This window comes from Theropithecus gelada, chromosome 6 (genome assembly GCF_003255815.1).
Source record: "Theropithecus gelada isolate Dixy chromosome 6, Tgel_1.0, whole genome shotgun sequence".
NCBI classification, from domain to species: domain Eukaryota; kingdom Metazoa; phylum Chordata; class Mammalia; order Primates; family Cercopithecidae; genus Theropithecus; species Theropithecus gelada.
The window spans coordinates 43,217,088-43,235,439 of NC_037673.1; the positions used below are offsets into that span (position 1 = coordinate 43,217,088).

Here is an 18,352-nt window from a genome sequence, read left to right on the forward strand (position 1 = left end):
TCTTTTGTTTCAAAGGTAGGAATATCAGCAGTGGAGTGCAAATAAGGTAATCCGTAGAGCATCTCATAAAGAGGAAGACCAATGTCTTTCTGTGGTGCAGTTTGAATTCTCAGCAGGGCAATAGGAAGACACTTGGTCCATGGCAATCGAGTCTCTAAGACTAATTTGTTCAAGTGGTTCTTTAGAGTCTGATTCATTCTTTCTACTCTCCCTAATGAGGGTGTGTGTCAGGGAGTATGGTGTTCCCAACTAACATCTAATGTTTGGGATAGCTTTTTAATAATGTGTGTGGTGAAATGAGTTCCATTGTCTGAGTCAATATTTTCTCTTAGTCCAAACCTGGGTACTATATTTTCAATTAGGGCCTTAACTACATTATTGACTGTTGCATTTGAAAAGGGGATAGCTTTGACCCAGTGAGTGAGGTGGTCTACTGTCACTAGTAAATATTTTAGACAACCTGTTGGAGGCATTTCTGTGTAATCAACTTGGATACTTTGGAATGGCCTTAAGCCTGGATTCCTTCCCCTGAGAGGTAATATTTTTGTAGTATGTCTATTAGTTTTCTTACATACTAAGCAACTGTCTGTAACCTGTTTGGCCAGGGTATAAATTCCCATACAACCATAAACTCTGAGAACGGCATCACACGTGGCTGGGGCCCCCAGTGGGTCCCCTGATGTAGTTGGGATAAGACTTCCCTCATAAGGGATTTAGACAACATTTCTCTCTGGTCTGGCCATATCCACTTTCCTTCTGAATTCTCTTTAGTGCCTATTTTTATTAGTTTCTCTTTTCTCGTGGAAGAGAAAATGGGGATTATGGTAGGAGGAGGGAGGTAGGAAGTTAAGTGAAAAATATGCATTCAGAAGACACAGCAGCCTGCTTGGCTACCTGATCTGCTAGATTGCTTCCTTGACTTTCAAAAGAAATTGTTTTCTGCTGTCCGGGAACATGGACAATAGCTATTTCTTTCAGCAACGGAAGATTATTCAATACTTGGGTGATCCGCTCCTTGTGAACAAGGTCTTGACCTTTACTATTAATGAGACCTCGTTCAGTTCAAATTTTCCGAAACATATGGGCGACTCCAAAGGCATACCTGGAATCTGTATAGATAGTTCTTTCCTGGTTCTGTAAGTACTTTAAGGCTTGGCTGAGTGCAAACAGCTCACCCGTTTGAGCAGACCAACTGTTGGGCAATTTTCCTGACTCTATTTCTATGAGAGTTTCTCCGTCAAACACTGAATACCTACTGTGTCTTTTTCCCTCAGTCACCTGGGAGGAACCATCTATGAATACGTGCCATCCAGCCCGGAAGGGGGTTTTTCCTAGGTCTGGTTGAACCTTTGTGTGGTAATCAATTAAATCTAAACATGTGTGTTCCCTCCTTAGATTTGGATTCCCTGTTAGGAAACCTGCTGGGTTGAGTGAATTATGGGTAGTCAATGTTAAATCATCCTTTTCTAACAGAATGGCCTCATGCTTTAAGTTTCTCGATGCAGTAAGCCATCTCCATGCTCTCTGGTTTAAGATAGTTCTAACTTGGTGAGGCATGTTTACTGTCAATTTTGTTCCAAAGGTTAACTTTCTGCTTTCCTCGACTAGTATTGCCATAGCCACGATGGACTGGCTGCATTGAGGCCATCCACAAATGACTGGGTCTAAGACCTTCGATAGGAAGGCTACAGACTGCTGGCGGCTTCTGTGTTCTTGAGTCAGCACTCCTAAAGCTACCCCACTGTACACATTAACAAAAAGGTGGAATGGCTTTTCCAGGGAGAGTAACCCTAAAACAGGGGCAGTTATGAGCCTTTCCTTCAGCTTCTCGACTTGACCAACTTCCTCAGAAGTTCACAGGATACGGTTAGGCTTCTCCTGGGCAAGTTTTTGATATAACAGTTTACTGTTCAGTGCATATGAGTCAATCCATAAGTGGCGGTATCCAACTAACCCTAAAAATTTCCTGAGTTCTTGTTTGTTTGAGGCAAAGGTATCGTTGAGACACGATTCCCTTGATTCATTCAGGCCCCGTTCTTCGCTTGCCTGCACTTATTAGTGGCCTAAATATTTAACTTCAGGCTCTACATACTGAAGCTTTCTTTTTGAGAGTTGTAGCCCCTCAAACTGCAGATGGTTAAGCATATGTGTAGAGAAGTCAGTTACCTTCTCTATATCTTCACCAGATATAAAAATGTCGTCCACTTACTGAAGAAGGCATATTTGCTCTGGGATGACAACTTTTTCTAGTACTTGTTTTAAAATTTGGACAAAAAGATTAGGGGAGTCTGTGAACCCTTGGGGCAAGACTGTCCATTGATATTGTTGTTTCTGCTCTGAGTAGGGATCCTCTCACTCAAAAGCAAATATATCTCAGCTATCTGCAGGGGACATGCCCAAAAAAGCATCCTTCAAATCTATTACAGTAAACCATTGATGATTATATGGAATCTTGCTAAGAATGGCGTAAGGACTGGGGACAACAGGGTGGGGTAGTCTGGACTATTTGGTTGATAGCTCCAAGGTCCTGTACTAGCCAGTATGACCCATCTGATTTCTTGACTGACAGTATTGAGGGGTTATAAGGGGACATACAGGGCTCGAGAAGCCTGTCCTTAATAAGGCCTTTGATTATAGATTTCAACCCTATCCTACCTTCTAGGGGAATAGGGTATTGCTTCCTTCTTACTACTTCTCCTGGGGTTTTTAGCTTGATGTGGATCAGAGGGACTTGGAGTTTCCCTTGGTTTTCTTCTTTGGACCAGACATTAGGATTAATATATTTTTCATCTGCAGTGATGAGTGTCAAGCGCATCTGTGTGAAGAGAGTTCACCAACAGGCTTTGGGTGAGCAACAAGGCTGTCTATTTCATTTGGGTGCAAGTGGGCTGAGTCCGAAAACAGAGTCAGCAAAGGGAGATAGGTGTGGGGCATTTTTATATGAGTGGGGTAAACAGTGGAAAGTTACAGTTAAAGGTGGTTATCTATTGTCAGCAAAGGAGGGGGTCACAAGGTGCATGGTGGGGAGACCATAAGACTCATTGTCCAGAACAAGAATGTCACAAGATCGATTGATCAGTTGGGGCAGGACTGGAACAAGTCATAATGGAATGTTGTAAGGTTGGTCAATCAGTTAAGACAGAAGCTTGTTGTTTCACTTCTTTTGTAGTTTTGGTTTGCCCCAGACTTCTTGGCTACTGCAGGCCGTCTGGATGTATATGTGCAGATCACAGGGGTTACAATGTCTGAGCTTCGGCTCAGAGGCCTGACATTCCTGTCTTTTTATTTATAAAATATAAAGTTATAAGAAAAGATAAAGAAAATATAAGTTTTACTGGGGATTATTGGGGTAGGGGCGATGTTTCTCAGGACTGCTTCAAGTGTGAGCAGGGACTATGTGGACACCTTAAAGAAAATTTTACAACGTGTTACAAGGAATAGAAATTTAGGCTGTGGGGAGATCTTGGGGCAGAGGATGGTACCATGGGGTTATTAAAAGTAGCATTTGTCATATAGAATTATTGGTGATCGTCTGGATGTGGTTTTGTATGAATTGAGAAACCAAACCGAAGACCCAAGGCCCAAGTAAGAGAAGGAGGAAAACAGGTACCACGGGACTAAGAATAGGGAGGAGCCAAGACACCCAGTTAGAAAGTCTCCAGGTGGGTCCAGCATAATTATTTGCCTGACTGGTGAGTTTTTGGGCCTTATCTTTAAGCTTTTTTATGTTGTTGTATACCAGGCTAGATTGGTTTAGATAAAAACAACATTCTTCATTTAAAAATATACAGTCCTCCTTTTACAGCAGTGAGTAGGTCAAGGCCTCAGCGATTTTCGAAGATAACTGCGGCTAAGGAGTTGACCTGGGCTTGAAGGACTGATAAAGTTTGTGATATATCTGTAATGCTAGTAGAAAAGTCATTAGAAAGGCTACAGAAGGGGGGCCGGGCGCGGTGGCTCACGCCTGTAATCCTAGCACTTTGGGAGGCCGAGGCGGGCGGATCACAAGGTCAGGAGATCGAGACCACGATGAAACCCCGTCTCTACTAAAAAAAAAAATACAAAAAATTAGCCGGGCGCGGTAGTGGGCGCCTGTAGTCCCAGCTACTCAGGAGGCTGAGGCAGAAGAATGGCGTGAACCCGGGAGGCGGAGCTTGCAGTGAGCCGAGATCGCGCCACTGCACTCCAGCCTGGGGGACACAGCGAGACTCCGTCTCAAAAAAAAAAAAAAAAAAAAAAAAAAAAGAAAGGCTACAGAAGGTTGTGACAGAAGTTGAAATGCTTGCTATTCCAGCTCCAAGGGCAATAGTGGAAGCAGAAAGTTCTAACCATACAAGTAGAGGGATTAGAGGAATAACTCTTTTTTGTCTGGTTGGTGTCATGAGGGAGACAGGAAGTTGTTTGGTCTCATTTGCAAATTGAATTTTGGGAATAAGAAAAACTAGTGTACATGTACCTGTCCAATTAGCAGGTAGACACATGTAGATGGAGGAGCCACAGAAGAAGAAGAGGCCTTCTGTAAGGCAAAATTGGAAATGCAAAGTGAAAAGATGAGAAGGAGTAGTAAAAGAGGTGTCTTGAACCCAGACTCCTAAGGATCCAGCTAGGGTGGCAGCCATCAAAGGTTGTAATGGGGACTGATGGGGTAACTATGTAGATGGGGAGGTTCGATTCTCATGATGTATCAGAAATATGAGAAAGCGTCGAGTGTCTATGAGCAACCTTTCACTGTTATTTACGGGGCTAGATACAAGTAAGCAAGAAGAGGGCTTGGGAGGAGAGTCTGAAGAACAAGGGGAAGGTAGCCAAGGATGGAGTGAAATGCAGGGTAAATGTCTTTTTTTTTTTTTTTTTCATTATTCTGGGTTAGATCGTTATTTATTTTTATTTATTTATTTTTCTTTTCTTTAAAAAATATACATATTTTAATTATTCTACTTTAAGTTCTAGGGTACATGTGCACAATGTACAGGTTTGTTACATATGTATACATGTGCCATGTTGGTTTGCTGCACCCCTTAACCTGTCATTTACATTAGGTATTTCTGCTAATGCTATCCCTCCCCCATCCCCTCACCCCACGTCAGGCCCCAGTATGTGATGTTCCCCACCCTGTGTCCAAGTGTTCTCATTGTTCAATTCCCACCTATGAGTGAGAACATGCAGAGTTTGGTTTTCTGCCCTTGCGATAATTTGCTCAGAATGATGGTTTCTAGCTTCATCCATGATCCTACAAAGGACATGAACTCATCCTTTTTTGTGGCTGCACAGTATTCCATGGTGTATATGTGCCACATTTTCTTTATCCAGTCTATCATTGATGGACATTTGCGTTGGTTCCAAGTCTTTGCTATTGTGAATAGCACATAAGCATACGTGTGCATGTGTCTTTATAGTAGCATGATTTATAATCCTTTGGGCATATACCCAGTAATGGGATGGCTGAGTCAAAAGGTATTTCTAGTTCTAGATCCTTCAGGAATCGCCATACTATCTTCCACAATGGTTGAACCAATTTACACTCCCACCAACAGTGTAAAAGCGTCCCTATTTCTCCACATCCTCTCCAGCATCTGTTGTTCCCTGACTTTTTAATGATCACCATTCTAACTGGTGTGAGATGGTATCTCATTGTGGTTTTGATTTCCATTTCTCTGATGGCCAGTGATGATGAGCATTTTTTCATGTGTCTGTTGGCTGCATAAATGTCTTCTTTTGAGAATTGTCTGTTCATATCCTTTGCCCACTTTTTGATGGGGTTCTTTGATTTTTTCTTGTAAATTTGTTTAAATTCTTTGTAGATTCTGGATGTTAGCCCTTTGTCAGATGGGTAGATTGCAAAAATTTTCTCCCATTCTGTAGGTTGCCTATTCACTCTGATGGTAGTTTCTTTTCCTGTGCAGAAGCTCCTTAGTTTAATTAGATCCCATTTGTCAATTTTGGCTTTTGTTGCCATTGCTTTTGCTATTTTAGACATGAAGTCCTTGTCTATGCCTATGTCCTGAATGGTATTGCGTAGGTTTTCTTCTAGGGTTTTTATGGTTTTAGGTATGACATTTAAGTCTTTAATCCATCTTGAATTAATTTTTTATAAGGTGTAAGGAAGGGATCCAATTTCAGCTTTCTACATATGACTAACCAGTTTTTCCAGCACCATTTATTAAATAGGGAATACTTACCCCATTTCTTGTTTTTGTCAGGTTTCTCAAAGATCAGATGGCTGTAGATGTGTAGTGTTATTTCTGAGGCCTCTGTTCTCTTCCATTGGTCTATCTTTCTGTTTTGGTACCAGTACAATGCTGTTTTGGTTACTGTAGCCTTTTAGTATAGTTTGAAGTCAAGTAGCGTGATGCCTCTAGCTTTGTTCTTTTTCCTTAGGATTGTCTTGGCAATGCAGGATCTTTTTTGGTTCCATATGAACTTTAAAGTAGTTTTTTCCAATTCTATGAAGAAAGTCATTGGTAGCTTGATAAGGAGAGCATTGAATCTGTAAATTACTTTGGGCAATATGGCCATTTTCATGAATGATTTTTCCTATCCATGAGCATGGAATGTTTTTCCATTTGTTTGTGTCCTCTCTTATTTCCTTGATCAGTGAGTGGTTTGTAGCTCTCCTTGAAGAGGTCCTTCATATCCCTTGTAAGTTGTATTCCTAGGTATTTTACTCTGCTTGTAGCAATTGCGAATGGGAGTTCACTCATGATTTGGCTCTCTGTTTGTCTATTATTGGTGTATAGGAATGCTTGTGATTTTTGCCCATTGATTTTGTATCCTGTGACTTTGCTGAGGTTGCTTATCAGCTTAAGGAGATATTGGGCTGAGATGATGGGGTTTTCTAAATATACAATCATGTCATCTGCAAACAGGGACAATTTGACTTCCTCTTTTCCTAATCGAATACTCTTTATTTCCTTCCCATGCCTGATTGCCCTGGCCAGAACTTCCAACACTATGTTGAATAGGAGTGGTGAGAGAGGGCATCCCTGTCTTGTGCCAGTTTTCAAAGGGAATGCTTCCAGTTTTTGCCTATTCAGTATGATATTGGCTGTAGGTTTGTCATAAATAGCTCTTATCATTTTGAGACAAGTTCCATCAATACCTAGTTTATTGAGAAGTTTTAGCATGAAGGCTGTTGATTTTGTTGAAAGCCTTTTCTGCCTCTATTGAGATAATCATGTGGTTTTCGTCCTTAGTTCTGTTTATGTGATGGATTACGTTTATTGATTTGTCAACATTAGACAATGTTGAACCAACCTTGCATCCCAGGGATGAAGCCAACTTGATTGTGGTGGATAAGGTTTTTGATGTGCTATTGGATTTGGTTTGCCAATATTTTACTGAGGATTTTCACATTGATGTTCGTCAGGGATACTGGTCTAAAATTCTCTTTTTTGTGTGTGTCTCTGACATAGTCTTGGGCATGTGTACGTGTCCAGGAATTTAGCCATTTCTTCTACATTTTCTAGTTTATTTGCATAGAGGTGTTTATAGTATTCTCTGATGGTAGTTTGTATTCTTGAGGGATCGGTGATGATATTCCCTTTATCATTTTTTAATGTGTCTATTTGATTTTTCTCTCTTTTCTTCTTTATTATTCTTGCTAGAGATCTATCAATTTTGTTGATCTTTAAAAAAAAAAAACAGCTCCTGGATTCATTTATATTTTGAAGGGTTTCTTGTGTCTCTATCTCCTTCAGTTCTGCTCTGATCTTAGTTATTTCTTGCCTTCTGCTAGCTTTTGAATGTGTTTGCTCTTGCTTCTCTAGATCTTTTAATTGTGATGTTAGGGTGTCAATTTTAGATCTTTCCAGCTTTGTCTTGTGGGCATTTAGTGCTATAAATTTCCCTCTACACATTGCTTTAAATGTGTCCCGGAGATTCTGGTATGTTGTATCTTTGTTCTCATTGGTTTCAAAGAACATCTTTGTTTCTGCCTTCATTTCGTTATGTACCCAGCGGTCACTCAGGAACAGGTTGTTCAGTTTCCATGTAGTTGAGTGGTTTTGAGTGACGTTCTTAATCCTGAGTTCTAGTTTGATTGCACTGTGGTCTGAGAGACAGTTTGTTTTGATTTCTGTTCTTTTACATTTGCTGAGGAGTACTTTACTTCCAACTATGTGGTCAATTTTGGAACAAGTGCAAAGTGGTGCTGAGAAGAATGTACATTCTGTTGATCTGGGGTGGAGAGTTCTGTAGATGTCTATTAGGTCTGCTTGGTGCAGAGCTGAGTTCAATCCCTGGATATCCTTGTTAACTTTCTGTCTCATTGATCTGTCTAATGTTGACAGTGGAGTGTTAAAGTCTCCCATTATTATTGTGGGGGAGTCTAAGTCTCTTTGTAGGTCTCTAAGGATTTGCTTTATGAATCTGGGTGCTCCTGTATTGGGTGCATATATATTTAGGATAGTTAGCTCTTCTTGTTGAATTGATCCCTTTACCATTATGTAATGGCCTTCTTTGTTTCTTTTGATCTTTGTTGGTTGAAAGTCTGTTTTATCAGAGACTAGTATTGCAACCTCTGCTTTTTTTTGCTTTCCATGTGCTTGGTAGATCTTCCTCTATCCCTTTATTTTGAGCCTATATGTGTCTCTACACATGAGATGGGTCTCCTGAATACAGCACACTGATGGGTCTTGACTCTTTATTCAATTTGCCAGTCTATTTCTTTTAATTGGGGCATTTAGTCCATTTACATTTAAAGTTTATGTTGTTATGTGTGAATTTGATACTGCCATTATAATGTTAGCTGATTGTTTTGCCCGTTAGTTGATGCAGTTTCTTCCTATCATTGATGGTCTTTGCAATTTGGTATGTTTTTGCAGTGGCTGTTACCGGTTGTTCCTTTCCATGTTTAGTGCTTCCTTCAGGTGCTCTTGTAAGGCGGGCCTAGTGGTGACAAAATCTCTCAGCATTTGCTTGTCTGTAAAGGATTTTATTTCTTCTTCACTTATGAAGCTTAGTTTGGCTGGATATGAAATTCTGGGTTGAAAATTCTTTTCTTTGAAAATGTTGAATTACCCTCACTCTCTTCTGGCTTCTAGAGTTTCTGCCGAGAGAGCTGCTGTTAGTCTGATGGGCTTCCCTTTGTGGGTAACATGACTTTTCTCTCTGGCTGCCCTTAACATTTTTTGCTTCATTTCAACTTTGGTGAATCTGACAATTATGTGTCTTGGAGTTGCTCTTCTCGAGGAGTATCTTTGTGGTGTTCTCTGTATTTCCTGAATTTGAATGTTGCCCTGCCTTGCTAGGTTGGGGAAGTTCTCCTGGATAATATCCTACAGAGTGTTTTCCAGCTTGGTTCCATTCTCCCCGTCACTTTCAGGTACACCAATCAGACATAGATTTGGTCTTTTCACATAGTCCCACATTTCTTGGAGGCTTCGTTTGTTTCTTTTTACTCTCTTTTCTTTAAACTTCTCTTCTCACTTCATTTCATTAATTTGATCTTCAATCACTGATAGCTTTTCTTCCACTTGATCAAATCAGCTACTGAAGCTTGTGCATGCATCACGTAGTTCTCGTGCCATGGTTTTTAGCTCCATTGGGTCATTTAAGGTCTTCTCTACACTGTTTATTCTAGTTAGCCATTAGTCTAATCTTTTTCAAGTTTTTTAGCTTCCTTGCAATGGGTTCGAACATCCTCCCTTAGCTCAGAGAAGTTTGTTATTACCAACCTTCTGAAGCCTACTTCTGCCAACTCATCAGAGTCATTCTCTGTCCAGCTTTGTTCCATTGCTGGTGAGGAGCTGCGATCCTTTGGAGAAGGGGCACTCTGGTTTTTAGAATTTTCAGCTTTCCTGCTCTGGTTTCTCCTGATCTCCGTGGTTTTATCTTCCTTTGTTGTATGATGATGGTGACCTACAGATGGGGTTTTGGTGTGGATGTCCTTTATGTTGATGTTGATGCTATTCCTTTCTGTTTGTTAGTTTTCCTTCTAACAGTCAGGTTCCTCAGCTGCAGGTCTGTTGGAGTTTGCTGGAGGTCCACTTCAGATCTGTTTGCCTGGGTATCATCAGCATAGGCTGCAGAACAGCAAATATTGCTGCCTGATCCTTCCTCTGGAAGCTTCATCTCAGAGGGGCACCTGGCTATATGAGGTGTCAGTTGGCCTCTAGTGGGAGGTGTCTCCCAGTTAAGCTACTCGGGGGTCAGGGACCCACTTGAGGAGGCAGTCTGTCTGTTCTCAGAGCTCAAACACCGTGCTGGGAGAACCACTGCTCTCTTCAGAGCTGTCAAACAGGGACATTTAAGTCTCAGAAGTTTCTACTGCCTTTTGTTTAGCTATGCCCTGCCCCCAGAGGTGAAGTCTACAGAGGCAGGCAGGCCTGGTTGAGCTGCAGTGGGCTCCACCCAGTTCCAGTTTCTTGACTGCTTTGTTTATCTACTCAAGCCTCAGCAATGGTGGATGCCCCTCCTCCAGCCAGGCTGCTACCTCACAGTTCAATCTTAGACTGCTGTGCTAGCAGTGAGCAAGCCTCTGTGGGACCTGCTGGGCCAGGCACAGGATGTAATCTCCTGGTGTGCTCTTTTCTAAGACTGTTGGAAAAGCACAGTATTTGAGTGGCAATGTCCTGATTTTCCAGGTACAGTCTGTCACGGCTTCCCTTGGCTAGGAAATGGAAATCCCCTGACCCCTCATGCTTCCTGGGTGAGGCAGTTCCCTGCCCAGCTTTGGCTCACCCTCCGTGGGCTGCACCCACTGTCCAACCAGTCCCAGTGAGATGAACAAGGTACCTCAGTTGGAAATGCAGAAATCACCTGTCTTCTACATCAATCATACTGGGAGCTGCAGACTAGAGCTGTTCCTATTTGGCCATCTTGGAACGGACCTCAGTGCAGGGTAATGTCTTGAAGGAAATGAGAAGTTTTTTTTTTTTTGGTTGTTGTTGTTTTTCTTCTTTTGAGACGGAGTCTCACTCTGTCACCCAGGATGGAGTGCAGTGATGTGGTCTTGGCTCTCTATAAGCTCTGCCTCCCAGGTCCATGCCATTCTCCTGCCTCAGCCTCCTGAGTAGCTGGGACTACAGGCACCTGCCATCATGCCTGACTAATTTTTTGTATTTTTCTTTTTTTTAGTAGAGATGGGGTTTCACTGTGTTAGCCAGGATGATCTCGATCTCCTGACCTCATGATCCAACCGCCTCGGCCTCCCAAAGTGCTGGGATTACAGGTGTGAGCCACCATGCCTGGCCAGAAATGAGAAGTTTTAAGAGGTGGACTAATGGCTTGTAACTTACATGGAAGAGGTTATGAAAGGACGATAGAATGGAATGAGCCTGTGAAGCTGGAAGGAGGTATTTTCCTTGGTCTAAGAACCATTTGCCTTGAGTTGGGAGGGATTGATAGGTGGAAACTTCAGTGGGAGAGTAAGTAGGAAGCCTTGCAGCAGTACAGCCCAGGTAAGCTGCTGGGACTGATGGGTGTCAGGGTCAGTCCAGGCAAAAGCAAAGAGAGGCTGGGATGAGGGGTGCAGGGGAATAGTGAAAAAGCATCTTTAAGATCAAGAATGGAATAGTGAGTTGTGGAGGGAGGTATCGAGGACAAAAGAGTGTACAGGTTGGGCAACACAGGTTGGATAGGCAAAACAATTTGGTTGATAAGGTGCAGATCCTGAACCAACCTGTAAGACTTGTCTGGTTTTTGGACAGGTAAAATGGGGGAATTGTAAGGAGATTTTGTACACTTTAGAAGCCCATGCTGTAGCCAGCGAGTTATAACATGCTTTTACCCCTTTAAAGCCTGTTGTGAGATGGGATACTGGCATTGAGTAGGTTAAGAGTGATTAGGTTTTAATGGGATAGTAATGGGTGTGTGATCGGTTGCCAGGGAGGGAGTAGAGGTGTCCCGTACCTGTGGGTTAAGGTGGGGGTACACAAGAGGAAGATGCGACGGAGGATTTGGGTTGGGAAGAAGGGCAGCAATGAGATGTGACTGTAGTCCAGGAATAATCAGGGTAGTAGATAATTTTGTTAAAACATTTTGACCTAATAAGGGAACTGGGCACATGGGGATAACTAAAAAGAAGTGCATAAAAGAATGTTGTCCAAGTTGGCGCCAAAGTTGGGGAGTTTTAAGAGGTTTAGAAGCCTGGCTGTCAATATCCAGAACAGTTATGGAGGCATGGAAACAGGCCCTTGAAAAGAAGGCAATGTGGAGTGGGTAGCCTCCATATTGATTAAGAAGGGGACGACGGATTTGCCCTCCACTGTAAGAGTTACCCAAAGTGTCTGGGATGGTCCAGGAGCCTTCCTAGGTGATCAGGCAATGGTAGTCTTCAGCCGCTAAGCCAAGAAGATCTGGGAAGGAGTCAGTCAGAGAGCCTTGGGCCAGAGTTCTAGGGGTTCTGGGAGTGGCTGCCGGGTGAGTTGGACAGTCCGATTTCCAGCGGGCTCCCACACAGATGGGACTTGGGTTAGGAGGAATCTCAAGCTGCCAGCATTCCTTGGCCCAGTGGCCAGATTTTCGGCACTTGAAGCAAGATCCTTGGGGAGGAGGTCCTGGAGGAATGCCTGACCACTGTGGTTTAGGTGTTTTGAAGTTCTTGCATGTGGAGATGTAGCTAGGGTTTCTCTCATAGCAGAGGCAAGTAACTGCAACTCAGAAATATGTTACCATTTGGCTGCATCTTTTTTATTATTGTACATCTTGAAGGCGAGGTTAGTTAAGTCCTGTTGTGGAGTTTGAGGGCCAGAATCCAATTTTTGGAGCTTTTTCTAATGTCAGGAGCAGATTGGATAATAAAATTCATATTGAGAATAAGACAGCCTTCTGGCCTCTCTGGGTCTAGGGTGGTAAAGCCTCTAAGGGTTGTTGCCAAATGGGCAATGAACTGGGCTGGGTTTTTATATTTGATGAAAAAGAGCCTAAATGCTAACTGATCTGGGAGAGGTCACATGAAGAAAAAGGAGCATTAACCTTGACTATGCCTTCAGTTCCAGCCACCTCTCTAAGAGGAAATTGTTGGGCAGGTGGGGGATGGCTAGTCACGGAATGAAACTGTAAGCCAGACCAGGTATAGAGGGGAGGTCAGAGAAGGATTACAGGGTAGGGGAGCAGAGGTTGACAAAGAATTGGGACCTGGCTTGGCCTGGCGAGGAGCAGCCTGGGGAGGAGGGGAGAGGTCAGGTGGGCCCATAGAAAAGGAAGATTTAAAGGACTCAGAGCTTGGGGTGGAGACTGAAGGAACAGACAGGAGAGAAAGAAGAAAGATTTGGGATGAGTCGCATTGGGAGCAGGGACTAGGGAGGGACCAATGTGTAAAAGAAATGCCTGAACGTCAGTCCCCTCAGACCGTTTGCCCATTTTTCATCAAAATTATCTAGATCTTGTAGGATGGAGAAATCAAAAGTGCTGTTTTCTGGCCATTTAGAGCCATTATCAAGTTTATATTGGGGCCGAACTGTGTTGCAGAAGAAAATAAGTCACTTAGGTTTTAGATCAGGTGAGAGTTGAAGAGGTTTCAAGTTTTTAAGGACACAGGCTAAGGGGGAAGAAGGAGGAATGGAGGGCAGAAGGTTGCCTATAGTAAAAAGGTAAGTTTAGAGAAAAGAGGGATAGAGACACGGAGAGAGGGGGGTGGTCCTTGAAACGCAGAGGAGGTGGCACTTGCCATCAAGGTGGAGGATCAAGGCAGGTATGCCTGCGGCGATCTAACACCTCTGGAATGAGGGTGAATAATCAGGCAGGCATCCCCATTGTGATTAGACACCAAGGGAAGACTGTCTTCATGAGTCCTTGACTGGAACTGGAGTTTTGGATTCACAAATAAAGTGCATCTCCTCTGTCTCTACCAGAAAAGGAAAGGAACTGAAATTAAGGGAAGGGCAAGATTGAGGGTGGCACTGAAATTGAAGGAGAAAGAGGTTGAGGGATAGTGAGAGAGGTTGGGGAAGAGAGTAAAAAGAGGCCTTTTACCCAATTTAAAGTTGGTGAGGTGTTTCTTGGGCCAGTCTGAGGATCTGAGTTCATAGGTGGATTTTCTCATGGAGCAAAGAGCAGGAAGACAGGATTGATCTCCCAAGGGAGGTCCCCTGATCCGAGTCATGGCACCAAATGTCAAGCACGTCTGTGTGAAGAGAGTCCACCAGCAGGCTTTGGGTGAGCAACAAGGCTGTCTATTTCACTTCAGTGTAAGTGGGCTGAGTCCAAAAAGAGAGTCAGCAAAGGGAGTTAGGGGTGGGGCAGTTTTATAGGACTGGGGTAAGCAGTGGAAAGTTACAGTTAAAGGTGGTTATCTATTGTCAGAAGAGGAGGGGGTCACAACGTGTATAGTGGGGAGATCATAAGACTCATTGTCCAGAAGAATGTCATGAGGTCGATCGATCAGTTGGGACAGGGCAGGAACAAGTCATAATGGAATGTCATAAGGTTGGTCAATCAGTTGAGACAGGAGCTTGCTGTTTCACTTCTTTAGTAGTTTTGGGTTGCCCCAGACTTCTTGACTCCTGCAGGCCACCTGGACGTATATGTGCAGGTTACCAGGGTTACAATGGCTGAGCTTTGGCTCAGAGACCTGACAGTGAGTAGGTTTAATGAGGTGAGGAATCCTCTTGGGCTGACTTGTAGACCTATGCCCAACTTTAACATTAAATCCTTCCCCAGTAAATTAATTCCTGCTTCAGGGATTAATAATAACTGAATATAAGCTGAGTGATCCTGGTATCTAACTTCTGTGCTTTATAAAATTTTTGCTCTAAATCCTTCCCCTTTAACCCTGGAGACTAAAAGTTCCTCTGAGGAGGGGACAACATTAGATGCAAGGAAACAAACAGAAGAGCGAGCAGCCCCTGAATCGACTAAAAAGGTGATAAGCTCATGTTTAGGTCCCACCTCCAAATTTATCAAGGGCTCCTGGTGGGACTCAAGATAAAAGAGACAGAGCCCCTGACCCCCCTATTCTTCCTTGAAAGTCATGAGTGGAAGGGCTTCTTTTTCCTTTCTTAATTCAGGACATCTTCTCTTGAAGTGGCCTGTTCTTCCACATCTATAGCACCTATCTTGTCCTTCCTCCCTCTTAATTATAGGATACTTTAACCCTGTTCCCCCATACTCTTTAGGGGGCCTGGTAGACAAGGACCTTGATCCTCCAGATGGAAGCTGGGCTCCTTTAAAAGAGGGTTCGGACCCTTTATAGTTTCTGGCTCCCTGGAAGCTCTGTCTAGAAGTACCTGGGTTTGGAGTCATTTGTTGGAAGGTGAAAATATAGGTTTTGTCTTTTGTTTCTGTTTTTCTTCATCCCTTTTCATGTATACTTTCTGAGCTCCCCTGAGAAGCTCATTTAGGGGGAAATCTTCCCAATTGTCTATCTTTTGAAACTTTTTTAAAACGTCTGGCCAACAGACTCACTCCAGTTTAGTGACAAATTGGAGTTTCGACATTCCTTGTCCAATGGGATCATCGAAATTGAGGCCTGCATATTGCCTCATTTGCTCCCTCAGTCTGTCTAGGAATCTCATAGGCCCTTCCTCCTTTTCCTGTTGTATATCGAGTGCTTTGGAAAGATTTTGGGTTTGGGGTACTGATTCCCAAATTCCTTTTATTAGCATCTCCCTTAGGTCCTGCATATTTTCCTGGTGATCTGCATTGTTATTGTCCCATCGGGGGTCTCAGGTGGGGAATTTCTGGTCCGTGGTAGGAACGTTTTCACTGGGAGGGTGCTCACCTTCCCGAACTACCATAGCAGCCCTAGGAATTATACCACCTTTTGGGGTGAGGCTCAATTTCCCCCATTGGAAATTTCTTGCCTTTTGGGGTGAGGCTCAAATTACCCCACTGGAAATTTCTTGTCTTTTGGGGTGAGGCTCAATTTCTCCCACTGGAAATCTCTTGCCTTTTCTACTACTGGAGGTTTGTGTGAGGTTCAATCCCCCACAATAGGGATGTCTCAACTCTTTGTAACCTCTAAACCACCCCGACCAAGGAGTACTTCACTGCCCCACTGTGGTTTTCTTGGTCCCAACCACCAAGGAAATACTTTACAGCTGCCACGGCTTCTCCTTCCTTGGTTTCTGCACAGAATCATCGCTGCAGTATGTGAGAATCCTTTAAGCTAGGTTGCTGGCCAGTTTATTTTTTTTCACGTTACTGAGAGCTTGGGTTATTCCTTGCACTGGGTGGGTTCTGATTTCTCACCCCTGAGGCTGCCACAAGGTGCCTGCCATCACACCCGGCTAATTTTTGTATTTTTAGTAGAGATGGGGTTTCCCCATGTTGGCCAGACTGGTCTCAAACTCCTGATCTCAAGTGATCTGCCCCCCTCGGCCTCCCAATGTACTGGGATTACAGGCTGAGCCACCACACCGGGCCGGTGTGACCTGTTTAATCCGTGCAAACATGTGGCTACTTGCACTAAAGCCACAAATAGGTGTAGTGCACATTGCCCTTTTTTCTCTTGACTTCTTAGTATGTGGATCTCTTTTCTATATTTAGAGAATTCCCTATGAACATTTCTTGCTGTCTTTCTTCCACAATAAGAAGATGGGAGTGACAGATAATCACTTTCCCAGATCACCTAACAGTTGGAAAGAAAGCACATGACCTGGGTTCAGCCAGTCAGATGTGCCTAAGCGGAACTTTGAATCTGAAGCTAGTGTTGGAAAGAAGCAAGCTAAGTGGACAGTTTTTTTCTGGCAATGGCTGCCATGGCTGCTCTGTCTGCCCTGTCTGTTATCTAGGGGCAAAGGCCAAGAGAGTATTCAGGACCAGTGGTGCAAGCCACAGCACCAGTATCCTGCAGAGGGGTTGGGTCTTTCCTGACTGGCATAATTATCAGGACAGCTGCTGTGCTGTATGACCTGCAACCCTTCCTTTCTGCCCATTTTCTAGACCTGGTTCTTCAGCCTTCTTAGATATTCTGAGATGCCCAGTATCATTTTCATAAATCCTTTTTCTGTTTAAACAAGCTGGAATTGGTGTCTGATACAATGACTGTCTAACCATGTCTAACTATGTCTATGGTTGCACCTTTTGAAATTTCTGTACATAATTTTATGTTAAAAAAACATGCAAATGAATGAACAAAAATCCTTTTGTCATCTGCTGCCAAGGTCCTCAGTTCTTCCGAGGAAGCTAAAGCTGACTTGGAGTGAGGCCCTCACTTGATCTGACAATGAGCACCACTCCCAGCAGCATCAGCCCCATACTCACCTGCACGATGGACTCTGTCTCTGAGCTCACCTGCATCTACCCAGGCCCCATTCTGCATGATGAGGTGACCATCATGGAAGATAAGATAAATACCATCATTAAAGTAGCTGGTGAAAATGTTGAATGTTTCTGGCCTGGCTTGTTTGCAGAGGCCCTGGACAATATCAACATCAGGAGCCTCATATGTGATGGAGACGCTGGTGGACCTTTTCCAGCACCTGGTGCTGCACCAGTAGGAGGTCCTACTTTCTCCACCACTGCAGCCCAAGCTGAAGAGAAGGAAGTGGAATCAAAGAAAGAAGAATCCAAGGAGTCTGATGATGTATGGGCTTCGGTCTTTTGTTGATGAAATCTCTCTTGTAACATGTTCAATAAAAGACCAAACTCTTAAAAAAAAAAAAAACAAAAAAACTCTAATGTTATTTCTTGACCCATATAGGCCTAGGAGATTATGAACACGGAATTTTAATTGATATGTGTTATAATCCAACTATACCTGTGTTTTTTAATCCATCCTTGTGAAATCCAGAAAAGTAATATGAATATGGCTTGGATCTTGTTGAAGGGAGTGGCACATGGAGAGCATCATTGTAAAATACTCCTGGCCTTTCCATACCCACTTACTCCCTCCTTTTCCAAGAGGAAAGACTTATTTACCTAATTTAAGGGTTGGAAGAAGAAACCAGGAAGTTGTGGCCCAGCCCATTCCCCTCTGTCTTGGGAGCCACCGCCAGGCTGTGTTTCCCTTACCATGCAGTAAGCTTGGAGTACCAGCCCTGTCCTTCTGAAAGAGGCTTGTCCTGGTGCACCCTTGCCTGTGCCTGGGAGGGTGAGTCTGCAATTCAGAGGTTTAGCGTTAGGAAGCCCACTGATACTGTACACACCTGGACCATGTCCTTTACTTTGACTCTTAGCAGGAATATAGGCAATACTTTGGTCTCACTCAGCAACCTTTTAAGAACTTGACAGGAGAAGAGGACAGTTTTTAAATGTAGCACTGGCAGACTCTCACAGATTTATACAAATTATTCCATTTGTACTTTCAAAGTAAAATTCTAGGCTAGGCACGGTGGTTCACCATGTAACCCCAGCACTTTGGGAGGCCGAGTGGGGTGGATCGCTTGAGGCCAGGAGTTTAAGACCAGCCTGGCCAACATGGTGAAACCCCGTCTCTACTGAAAATACAAAAATTAGCTGGCCATGGTGG

At 43.4% G+C, this 18,352-nt stretch overlaps 1 pseudogene; it reads left to right on the forward strand.

The window, feature by feature from the left end:
* The first annotated feature begins 17,152 nt into the window (after window positions 1-17,152).
* LOC112626994 lies at window positions 17,153-17,491 on the forward strand (annotated as a pseudogene).
* Window positions 17,492-18,352: the final 861 nt, after the last annotated feature.